Source organism: Ursus arctos, chromosome X (assembly GCF_023065955.2).
Source record: "Ursus arctos isolate Adak ecotype North America chromosome X, UrsArc2.0, whole genome shotgun sequence".
NCBI classification, from domain to species: Eukaryota; Metazoa; Chordata; class Mammalia; order Carnivora; family Ursidae; genus Ursus; species Ursus arctos.
In genome coordinates, this window is record NC_079873.1 from 67,371,972 (window position 1) to 67,385,055 (window position 13,084).

At 37.3% G+C, this 13,084-nt stretch overlaps 1 protein-coding gene across 2 annotated transcripts in view; it reads right to left on the reverse strand.

Annotated features, from left to right (window-relative positions):
* The window catches only part of HDX (highly divergent homeobox), a 206,956-nt gene that overhangs the window by 63,480 nt on the left and 130,392 nt on the right, over positions 1–13,084 (reverse strand). The window lies entirely within an intron of this gene.

Here is a 13,084-nt window from a genome sequence, read left to right on the forward strand (position 1 = left end):
TTGTATATATTGTGAAATGGTCACCAAAATAAGTCTAGATACCACCTCTCAACTTACAAAGTTAATACAATAACATTGACTATATTCCTCATGCTGTACATTACATTCCTATGACTTATTTACTTTATAACTGGAAGTTTGTTCCTAATTCTCTTCAACCATTTTGCTCAACAAAACCTCCAACCCTTCTGGCAACCAAGAATCTGTTTCCCACATCTAAATCACACACACACACACACACACACACACACACACACACACACTATACATACCACCATCTTTTATGTTCATTTATCCATCCATGGACATTTAGGTTGTTTTCCATACCTAGGCTATTGTAAATAACACTGCAATAAACATAAGGGTGCATATATCCTTTCAAATTAGTGTTTTTGTTTTCTTCAGATAAATAACCAGTAGTGGAATTGTTGGGTCCAATGATAGCTTGATTTTTAAATTCTTGGGGAAACTCCATACTGTTTTCCATAGTGGTTTACCAATTTACATTCCCACCAACAGCATACAAGATTTTCCTTTTCTCCACATCCTCATCAACACTTGTTTCTTGTCTTTCCAATACTAGCCATTCTGGCAGGTGAACGATGATATCTCATTGTGATTTGATTTGCATTCCCATGATAACTAGTGATGATGAACATAATTACATGTGCCTCTTGGCCATCTACATGTATCCTTTGGAAAAAGTCTGTTCAGGTCCTCTGCCCATTCTTTAATTGGATTGTTTGTTATTTTATTTTTTTAAAGATTTATTCATTAATTTAAGAGAGGGGGACAGCAGGGGAAGGAGAGGAACAAGTAGACTCCGTTCTGAGTCTGAACCCCACCCATAGCTCTATCTCATGACCCTGAGATCATGACCAGAGCCAAAATCAAGTGTCAGATGCTTAAATGACTGAGCCACCCAGGTGCCCCCCTTTTGTTTTTAAATATTTTTAAATTTATTTGAATTGCTTATTATTTTTTAAGTCATTATTTAAATTCTATTTAGTTAAAATACAGTATAATATTAGTTTTAGGTGTACAATTTAGTGATTCAACACTTACATGCAATACCTGGTGCTCAAGTGCACTACTTAATCCCTGTCACCTATTTAACCCATCCCCCTAACCAACTCCCCCCTCATAACCATCAGTTTGTTCTATATAATTAAGAGTTGTTTCTTGGTTTGCCTCTCTCTTCTTTCCTATGCTCATTTGTTTTATTTCTTAAATTCCACATATGAGTGAAATCATACAGTATTTCTCTTTCTCTGACTGACTTATTTTGCTTAGCATAACACACTCTAGCTCCATCCATGTCATTGCAAATGGCAAGATTTCATTATTTTTATGGTTGAGCAATATTCCATTGTATATAGTTACCATTTCTTTTTAATCCATTCATCAGTTGATGGACATTTGGGCTCTTCCCATAATTTGGCTATTGTAGGTAATGCTGCTATAAGCATCTGGGTGCATGTATCTCTTTGAATTAGTATTTTTGTATTTTTGGATAAATAGTGCACTTGCTGAATTGTAGGGTGGTTCTATTTTTACATTTTTGAGGAACTTCCATACTGTTTGTCAGAGTGGCCATAACTGTTTCCATTCCCACAAACAGTACAGGAGGATTCCACTTTCTCCACATCCTTGCCAACACCTGTTGTTTCTTATGTTGTTGATTTTAGCCATTCTGAAAGGTGTGAAGTGATAGCTCATTGTAGTTTTTATTTGCATTTTCCTGATGATCAGGTAACGTTGAGCATTTTTTCATGTGTCTGTGGGCCATCTGTATGTTGTCTTTGGAAAAATGTCTATTCATGTCTTTTGCCTATTTTTAATTGGATTATTCATTTTTTGGGTGTTGAGTTTTGTAAGTTCTTTATATATTTTGGATACTAGCCCTTTATTAGATATATCATTTACAAATATCTTCTCCCATTCCATAGGTTGACTTTTAGTTTTGTTGATTCTTTCCTTGGCTGTGCAGAAGCTTTTTATTTCGATGAAGTCCCAATAGTTTACTTTTGCTTTCATTCCCTTTGCCTCCAGAGATGTGTCCAGTAAGGAGTTGCTACAGCCAATGTCAAAGAGGCTACTGCTGGTGTTCTCCTCTGGGATTTTAATGGTTCCCTGCTTCACATTTAGGCCTTTTAACCATTTTGAGTTTGTTTTTGTGTTTGTTGTAAAAAAGAGTCCAGTTTCATTCTTTTGCATGTTGCTGTCCAATTTTCCCAACACCACGTGCAGAAGAGACTGTCTTTTTCCCATTGGATGTTCTTTCCTGCTTTGTCAAAGATTAATTGACCATATATTTGTGAGTTAATTTCTGGGTGTTTGTTATATTGTTATTGACTTGTACACATTATTTATTTTGGATATTACTTCTTATTAGATAAGTAATTTTCAAATACCCTCTTTCATTCAGTAGGTTGCCTTTTGATTTTGTTGATGATTTCCTTTGCTGTGCAGAAGCTCTTTAGTTTGATGTAGTCCCATTTACTTATTATGCTTTTGTTTCCCTTGCCTTTGAAGTCAGATCCAAGAAAACATCAGTAAGACCAATGGCAAGGAGGTTGCCACCTATGTTTTCTTCTGAGAAATTTTTGTTTTCAGGACTAACACTGAAGTCTTTAATCCATTATGAATTAATTTTTGTATGTAGTGTAACATACATGGTTCAATATCACTCTTTTGTATGTAGCCGTCCAGTTTTCCCAACACCATTTATTAAAGAGACTACCCTTTCCTCATTATATATTCTTGCATCCATTGTCATAAATTATTTGACCATATATATGTGAGCTTATTTATGATCTTTTTAATCTGTTCCATTGATATGTGTCAGTTTTCATGCCAGTACCATACTGTTTTGATTATTTTGTCTTTTTATTTATGATTTGATGTCAGGGTGTGTGATAACTCCAATTTTCTTCTTTCTCAAGATTGTTCTGGCTATTCAGGGTCTTTTATGGATCCATAAAAGCTTTATAATTTTCTAGTTCTGTGATAAATGCCATTGGAATTTTGACAGGGATTTCACTGCATCAGTAGATTGTTTTTGGTAGTATGGGCACTTTAACAATATTAATTCTTCCAATCCATAAACATGAAATTTCTATTTATTTGTGTCTTTTCCAATTTCTGTTCTCAATGTCTTATAGCTTTCAATGTAGAGGTATTTCACCTTCTCAGTTAAATTTATTCCAAGGATTTTTATTCTTTTCAATGTGATTGAAATTAAGATTATTTTCTTGATTTCTCTTTCTAATTGTTCTTTATTAGTGTATAGAAACACACACATTTTTGTATTAATTTTGTAACCTGCAATTTACTGGATTCATTTATTATGAAAATTTTTTGGTGGAGTCTTTAGAGTTTTCTATACATAGTATCATGTCATCTTCAATTTTTGACAGTTTTACTTCTTCCTTTTTGAGTTTGTGTCTCTTTTATTCCTTTTTCATTCCTAACTGCTTTGTGTAGGACTTCCAATACTATGTTGAATAAAAGTAGGGAGATTGGGTATCCATAATAATTAAGAGCTTCCTGCTCTTCACATTTGAGGTATTAGCTGTGGGTCCATCTTCTGTGGCCTTTATTGAGGTACATTCTCTCTGTGCCCATTCTTTTGAGAGTTTTTATCATAAATGGATGTTCAATTTTGTCAAATGATTCTTGCATCTATTGAGATGATTATATGATTTTTACGTTTCATTTTATTAATATAGTTGTATTGTGTCATTGATTGGTGGATGTTGAACCATCCTTGTATTCCTGCAATAAATCCCACTTGATCATGTTGTAAGGTCCTAAATTTTAATGTATTGTTAAATCCAGTTTTCTAATATTTTGTTGAGGATTTTTACATCTATGTTCATCAGGGATATTGGTCTGTAATTTCCTTGTTTTGTAGTGACCTTATCTGGTTTGGATCAAGATATTGCTGGCCTCATAAAATGAGTTTGGAAACTTTTTCTCCTCTTCAATTTCTGTTTTATTTTAAGGATCAGTATTAAATCTTCTTTGATTGCTTGGTAGAATTTACCAGCCATGTCATCCTGTCCTGAACTTTTGTTTGTTTAGAGGTTTTTGATTATTGATTCATTCTTCTCATGAATAATCAGTAAACTCAGATTTCCTATTTCTTCATGATTCAGTCTTGTAAAATTGTTTCCAGGAATTTATCCATTTGTTCTGGGTTGTCTAATATATTGCTTTATAACTGTTCATATTAGTCTCTTTTGATCCCTTGTATTTCAGTGGTATCAGTTGTAACTTCTCTTTCATTTCTGATTTTATTTGAGCCCTCTTGTTTCTTGGTGAATATAGCTAAAGATTTCTGATTTTGTTAATCTTTTTAAAGAACCAGCTCTCGGTTTCATTGATTTTGTTCTGTTGCACTTTCAGTCTCTATCTCATTTATCTCCACTCTGATCTTTATTATTTCCTTCCTTCTACTAAATTTGTGGTTTTTTTCTTGTTATTTTAAGTATATAGTTAAATTGCTTATTTGAGGTTTCTCTTGTTTCATTGCTTGAGGTACTATGAACTTCCTCTTAGAACCACTTTTGCTACATCCCATAGATTTTGGTAAGTCATTTTTCTGTTTTCATTTATCTCTATGAAATCTCTGTTTTTCCCTTTAATTTCTTCTATGACCTGGTAGTTGTTCAGAAACATGTTGTTCAATCTCCATGTATTTGTAGTTTTGTCAGTTTCTTCTTGTAATTGATTTCTAGTTTCATGCAACTGTGGTCAGAAAAGATGCTTAATAAAATTTCAGTCATCTTAAATTTCTTGAGACTTGTGGCCTAACATGTGATGTATCTTGGATAATGTGCCATGTGAGCTTGAGAAGAATGTGAATTCTGCTGCTTTTGGACAAGATGTTCTGTATGTTTTTTTTTAACTCCATCTGGTCTACTATGTTGTTTAAGGCCAATGTTCCCTTATTGATTTTCTGTCTGGATAAACTATCCACTTGTGAAAATGGGCTATTAATGTCCCCTGCTATTATTTTATTGCAATGAACTTCTCTCTTTTATCTTTATTTTATCTAAGTATAACTAACATAGTTACTATATTAGTTTCAAGTGTACACTATGATTCAGCAATTCTATACATTACTGTGCTCATAAATACAAACATAACTCTTGATCCCATTTATCCCTGCTCCCATCCACCTCCCCTCTGGCACCCACCAGTTTGTTCCCTCTATTAAAGAGTCTTTTTTTTAAACATTTTCCCATTGTTTGTTCATTTGTTTTGTTTCTTAAATTCCACATATGAGTGAAATTATGATGTCTGTTCATGTCTTCTGCCCATTTTTTTTAAACTGGATTATTCATTTTTTAGGTGTTGAGCTTTATAAAGTCCTTATAGATTTTGGATACTAACCCTTTATCAGATATATCATTTACAAATATCTTCTTCCATTCCATAGGTTGCCTTTAGTTTTGATTTTGTACTTCACTGTGCAGATTTTTGTTTTGATTAAGTCCCAACAGTTTATTTTTGCTTTTGTTTCTTTTGCATCAGGAGACATATCTAGAAAGATGTTGCTATGGCTAATGTCAAAGAAGTTACTGGCTGTATTCTCTTCTGGGATTTTAACAGTTTCCTGTCCCACATTTAGGTCTTTTAACCATTTTGAATTTATTTTTGTGTATGTTGTAAGAAAGTCGACCAGTATCATTTTTTGCATGTTGTTGTCCAGTTTTCCCAACACCTTTTGTTGAAGATACTGTCTTTTTCCCATTGGATATTCATCCCTGCTTTGACAAGGATTAGTTGATCATGTAGTTCTGGATTCAATTCTGGGTCTTCTGTTCCATGGATCTATGTTTCTGTTTTTGAGATAGTATCATACTGTCTTGATCACTACAGATTTGCAATGTAACTTGAAGTCTAGAATTGTGATACCTCCAGCTTGCTTCTCTTTTTCAAGAATGCTTTGGCTATTAGGGGTCTTTTGTGGCTCCATACAATTTTGTGCATTGTTTGTTCTAGCTCTGTGAAAAATGCAGTGGTATTTTTATAAGGATTTCATTAGATGTATAGATTGCTTTGGCTAATAAAAGCATTTCCAAACCATGAACATGGAACGTTTTTCCATTTTGTTGTGTCCTTTACAATTTCTTTCATCAGTGTTTTATACTTTTTAGAGTTCAGGTTCTTTACCTCTTCGGTTAAGTTTATTTCTAGATACTTTACAGGTTTTGGTGCAGTTGTAAATAGGACTAATTCCTTAACTTCTCTTTCTGCCATTTCATTATTACTGTGTAGAAACTTAATAGATTTCTGTACCTTTATTTTTGTATTCTGCAACTTTACTGAATTTATTTATCTGTTCCAGCAGTTTTTTGGTGGCATATTTCATGTTTTCTATGTAGAATATCATGCCATCTGGAAATAGTAAAAGTTTTACTTCTTCCTTGGTGATTTTGATGTCTTTTATTTATTTTTGTTGTTAAATTGTTGTCACAAGGTGTACTAGTGCTATGTTAAATAACAGCAGTGAAAGTGAACATCTATGTCTTATTCCTGACTGTACAGGAAAAGAACTCAGTTGTACCCCATTGAAGATGATATTATCTGCATGTTTTTCTTTTTTATTAAATTTTAATGTTTTTTTTATTATATTATGTTAGTCACCATACAGTACATCCCTGGTTTCCGATGTAAAGATTGATGATTCATTAGTTGCGTATAACACCCAGTGTACCATGCGATACGTGCCCTCCTTACTACCTATCACCAGTCTATCCCATTCCCCCCCCACCTCCCCTCTGAGGCCCTCAGTTTGTTTCTCATAGTCCATAGTCTCCCATGCTTCATTCCCCCTTCTGATTACCCACCACTTTCTTTACCCCTTTCATTTCCTATCGATCTTCCTAGTTCTTACGTTCCATAGATGAGAGAAGCCATATGAAAATTGTCTTTCTCTGCTTGACTTATTTCACTTAGCATTATCTCCTCCAGTGCTGTCCATGTTGCAGCAAATGTTAAGAACTCGTTCTTTCTGATAGCTGAGTAATATTCCATCGTATATATGGACCAAAACTTCTTAATCCAGTCATCTGTTGAAGGGCATCTTGGTTCCTTCCATGATTTAGCTACTGTGGACAATGCTGCTATGAACATTGGGGTGCATATGGCCCTTCTCTTCACTACGTCTGTACCTTTGGGGTAAATACCCAGTAGTGCAATGGTTGGATCATAGGGTAGTTCAATTTTTGACTTTTTAAGGGACCTCCACACTGTTCTCCAGAGTGGCTGTACCAACTTGCATTCCCACCAACAATGTAGGAGGGATCCCCTTTCTCCACATCATCTCCAGCAATTGTTTCTTGCCTTGTCAATTTTTGCCATTCTAACTGGCGTAAGGTGGTATCTTAGTGTGGTTTGATTTGAATTTCCCTGATGGCTAATGATTGTGAACATTTTTTCATGTCTCTGTTAGCCATTTGTGTGTCTTCATTGGAAAAGTGTCTGCTCATATCTTCTGCCCATTTTTTGATTTGTTTATTTGTTTCTCGTGTATTGAGTTTGAGAAGTTCTTTGTAGATCTTGGATACCAGTCTTTTATCTGTAGTGTCATTTGCAAATATCTTCTCCTATTCCGTGGGCTGCCTCTTAGGTTTTTTTTACTGTTTCCCTGGCTGTGCAGAAGCTTTTTGTCTTGATGAAGTCCCACAAGTTCATTTTATCTTTTGTTTCTCTTGCCTTTGGAGATGTGTCATGAAAAAGGTTGCTTTGGCCAATGTCGTAGAGGTTGCTGCCTATGTTCTCCTCTAGGATTTTGATGGATTCCTATCTCACATCGAGGTCTTTCATCCATTTGGAGTTTATCTTTGTGTATGGTGTGAGAGAGTGGTCAAGTTTCATTCTTTTGCATGAGGCTGTCCAATTTTCCCAGCAGCATTTATTGAAGAGGCTGTCTTTTTTCCACCGGATGTTTTTTCCTGCTTTATCAAAGATTAGTAGCCCAAAGAGCCGAGGGTCCATTTCTGGGTTCTGTATTCTCTCCCATTGGTCTATGTGTCTGTTTTTGTGCCAGTACCATGCTGTCTTTGTGATCACAGCTTTGTAGTACAGCTCGAAATCCGGCCATTGTGATGACCCCAGCATTGTTTTTCCTTTTCAACAATTCCTTGGCGATTCGGGGCCTTTTCTGGTTCCACACAAATTTAAGGGCTGTTTGTTCCAGTTCTTTGAAAAATGTCATGGGTACTTTGATCAGGATGGCATTGAAAGTGTAGATTGCTCTGGGTATCATGGACATTTAACATAATTAACATTATGTTAATTCTTCCGATCCATGAGCAAGGAATATTTTTCCATCTTTTTGTGTCTTCCTCAATGTCTTTCAAGAGTGATTTCTAGTTTCTAGAATATAGATCCTTTATGTCTCTCATTAAGTTAATTCCAAGGTAACGTATGGTTTTTGATGCTATTGTAAATGGGATGAATTCCCTAATTTCTCTTTCTTCAGTCTCATTATTCGTGTATAGAAATGCAACTGATTCTGAGCATTGATTTTGTATCCCACCACATTACTGAATTGCTGTATAACTTCTAATACTTTGGGCGTGGATTCTTTTGGGTTTTTCATATAGAGTATCATGTCATCTGCGAAGAGAGACATTTTGATTTCTTCTTTGCCGATTTGGATACCTTTTATCCCTTTTTGTTGTCTGATTGCTGTTCAAGGACTTCTAGTACTATGTTGAATAATAATGGCGAGAGTGGGCATCCTTGTCGTGTTCCTGAACTTAAGGGAAGGCTTCCAGCTTTTCCCCATTGAGAATGATATTTGCTGTAGGCTTTTCATAAATGGCTTTTATGAGATTGAGGAATGTACCCTCTATCCATACTCTCTGAAGGGTTTTAATCAGGAAAGGATGCTGTATTTTGTCAAATACTTTTTCTGCATCAATTGAGAGGATCATATGGTTCCTGAGTCTTTTCTTGTTGATATGATGTATCACGCTGATTGATTTGCAAATTTTGAACTACACTTGCATCCCAGGTATGAATCCCACTTCGTCATGATGGATAATCCTTTTAATGTACTGTTGGATTCTATTAGCCAGGATCTTGTTGAGGATTTTGCCGTCCATATTCATGAGGGAAATCAGTCTGTAATTCTCCTTTTTGATGGGGCCTTTGCCTGGTTTGGGGATCAAGGTAATATTGGCCTCATAGAATGAGTTTAGTAGATTTCCTTCTGTTTCTATTTTTTGAAATAGCTTTAGGAGAATAGGTATTATTTCTTCTTTGAGTATTTGGTAGAATTCCCTAGGAAAACTGTCCAGGCCTGGAGTTTTGTTATTTGGAAGTGTGTTTATCACTGACTCAATCTCTTCATAATCAACTGGCCTGTTTAAAAAATCAATTTCTTCCTGTTTCAGTCTTGGTAGTTTATAGGTTTCCAGGAAGGCCTCCATCTCTTCCAGATTGCTTAATTTATTGGCATATAGCTGTTGATAAAAGTTTCTAATAATCCTTCCAATTTCATTGGTGTTGGTTGTGACCTCTCCTTTTTCATTCAAATTGTATTAATTTGGGTCCTTTCTCTATTCTTTTGGATAAGCCTTGCCAGCAGTTTTTCAATTTTATTGATTCTCTCAACGAACCAGCTTCTAGTTCTGTTGATCTGCTCTACTGTACTTCTGGTATCTAATTCAATGACTTCTGCTCTAATCTTGGTCAACTGCTTCCTCGTGAGTGGATTAGGCCTGTCCCTCTGTTGCTGTTCCAGCTTCTTGAGGTGAGAATATAAAAACTGCATTTTACCTTTTTCTATTCTTTTGAGTGAGGCTTGCATGGCTATGTATTTCCCCTTAGGACTGCCTTTGCAGTAACCCATAGGTTTTGGACCATTGTGTTTTCATTCTCGTTGGTCTCCATAAATTGTTTAAACTGATTATTGATTTCCTGGTTTATCGAGTCATTCCTGAGCAGTATGGTTCTTAGTCTCCAAGTGTTTGAGTTTCTTCCAAATTTTTCCTTGTGGTTGAGTTCCAATTTCATAGTGTGTGGTCTGAGAATATGCAGGGGTAATTTCAATCTTTTGGTATCGGTTGAGACCTGTTTTGTATCCCAGAACATGGTCTATTCTTGAGAATGTTCCATGGGCATTAGAATAGAATGAGTATTCTTTGATCCTGGGGTGTAGTGTTCTATATATATCTATGAGGTCCAACTCGTCTAGTATGGCATTCAAAGGTCTTGTTTCTTTGTTGATTTTCTGCTTAGGTGATTTGTCTATTGCTGATAGTGGAGTGTTGAGGTCTTCTACTATTAGTGTATTTTTATCTATATGTCTCTTTATTCTGGTTAAGAGTTGGCTTGTGTATCTTGCTGCTCCCCTGGTGGGGGCATACATATTTATAATTGTCATATCCACTTGTTGGGTACATCCTTTAAGAATAATATAGTGCCCTTCTGTGTCTCTAACTACAGTCTTTAGTTTAAAATCCAATCTGTCTGATATGAGAATTGCTACCCCAGCTTTCTTTTGAGGTCCATTGGCATGAAAGATTGTATTCCATCCCTTTACTTTCAGTGTGAATGTATCTTTAGGTTCAAAATGAGTCTCTTGTAGACAGCAAATGAATGGGTAATTTCTTTTTATCCAATCTGCTACCCTGTGGTATTTTATGGGAGCATTTAAGTCATTTACATTGAGACTGATTATTGAGAGATATGATTTTAATGATGCCATGTTGCCAGTAAAATCTTTGTTTCTATAGATTGTGACTTTCTGTTCTGTATCACTCTTGGGGCCTTTGTACTTTTATAGAACCCCCCTTAATATCTACTGTAGTGCTCGTTTTGTGGTTATGAAATTGGTCAGTGACTGGTGATTCCGGAAGGTCTTTATTTCTCCATCCATTCTGAATGACAGCCTTGCTGGATAGAGGAACCTTGGCTCATGTTTTTCTCTGTAAGAGCTTTAAAAATGCCCCCCTAACCCTTTCTCCCATTGCAGGTCTGTGTACACAGGTCTTACGTAATTCTGATACCTTTGCCTTGGTACATGAGAAATTTCTTTGCCCTGGCCGCTTTCAATACTGTATCCTTGGATCTAATATTTGCAAATTGCACTATGACGTAGGTTTGTCGTGGTTGAGCTTGGGAGGGGTCCTCTCTGCCTCTTGGACACGAATGTTTGTTTCCCTTGCTAGATTAGGGAAGTTTTCAGAAACAATTTGTTCAAATATCTCTTCTAGACCTCTATTTTTCTCCACCCCCTCGGGGATGCCGATGATTCTGACATTGGAACGTTTCATTGAGTCAGTAATCTCCTGTAACTTACATTCCTGTGCGTGGATTGTTTTGAGTCCAGATTCTATTTTAGCTTTTTCTTCTAGTAACCCATCCTCCAATTCGCTGATACGTTCTTCTGCCTCATTCACCCTGGCCGTCAGAGCCTCTAGTTTTGACCGCATTTGGCTCATAGAATTTTTAATTTCTGCCAAATTCGCTCTCATTTCCGCCCTTAGAGATTCTATATTCTCAGTAACATTTTCGTTAATACTTTTTTCAAGTCTACACATCCATCTTGACCATTGTTATTCTGAACTCCATTTCTGATAATTTGGTTATATCCATATCCATCAGTTCTGTGGCAGAGGCCACAGACTCATTGTCTTTTCTTTGCTGGGGGGGACTTCTCCTTCTCGTCATTCTGATGAGGAGAGGTTGCGGGGTTGTCCAGAGCCCAAATTATTGACTGAGACCCAGGCCATGCGCCCTTGTTCTATAGGGATCTTAGGGATGTAGGCTTCTTGATTTTTCAGCCTGCCTTCTGGGGGAGGGGCCTGCCGCACGGATACTCAGGCAACCCTGTTTGGGTAGAGTCTCCGTGTCCCCTGCGAGGGGGTGATGGGGATGGGCCCACTGTGAGCTGGTTTTTTCAGGGTTTTGTTCTCTGGCGGCTTTCCCTGGCAATTTGCTGTGCCTCTTCTGAGAGTCAGAGCAGCAGTGGCCGAATCTCAGCCTCTGTCACAGAACAGAGGGATTGCGGCCCGTTCTCCACTGATGTTCTGGCTGCTTTAACTCTGTTACTGTTGGTGCTGCTCAACTCTGCAGTGTCCCAGGATGTGCGCCCAACACCCGCTGTCCCAGCCCTCACTTCCAGGGCTGGCCCATCTCTGTCTTATGTGTTTCTAATACTGCCAGCCGCCAACCGCCCCCGTGTGCTCCGAAGCTCCGGCCCTCAGTTTGGTGGCATGTGCTCCCGGCTCACGGTCTCAGTCTGCTCTCTCACGGGTGCCGGTCCGCGATTCCGCCCACTCCCCCCCCGTGCAGGTGGCTACCGCTTCCCAGCACCCAAACACAGCGGCTCCCTCCCCCTTCCATTTATCTTCCAATATCTGTGCATGGTTTCTCGGCTCCCCGCTTCGTACCTCAATACTCAGCACTGGAGATGTTCATTTGTAGAGATCCAGATGTATCTTCCTGCATCTCAGGCTGATTCCGTGGATGTTCAGGCTGGTCTGGTACCTATCCAGCTCGACTCAGCGGACCGGCTGAAAAAGGGGTCCCCTACTCCTCCACCATCTTAACTCCTCCTCTACCTGTATGTTTTTCATATATGGCTTCTATTATGTTGAGGTATGTTCTCTCTACACCTACTTTGTTGAAGGTTTTTATCATGAATGGATGTTGTCCATTGTCAAATGTTTTTTCTGCATCTACTGAGAGGATCATATGATTCTTATCCTTCCTTTCATTAATGTGATGTGTCACATTGATTGATTTGTGAATATTGAACCACCCCTGCAACCCAGGAGTAAATTCCACTTGATCATGGTGAATGATCATTTTATTATATTGTTGGATTTAATTTGCCAATATTTCACGTAGATATTTTATATTCGTGTAAAGGGACCAAATTCTCCCATCACAAAATATAGGGTGACAGAGTGGATAAAAGTGCAAGACCCATCTATATGCTGCCAAAGGGAATCATTATAGAGCTAAATACTCATGCAGAAAAAAGGGAAGGGATAGAAAAACATTTACTGTGCCAATGGAGGCAAAAAGAAAGGTGGTATAGCAATACTTATAT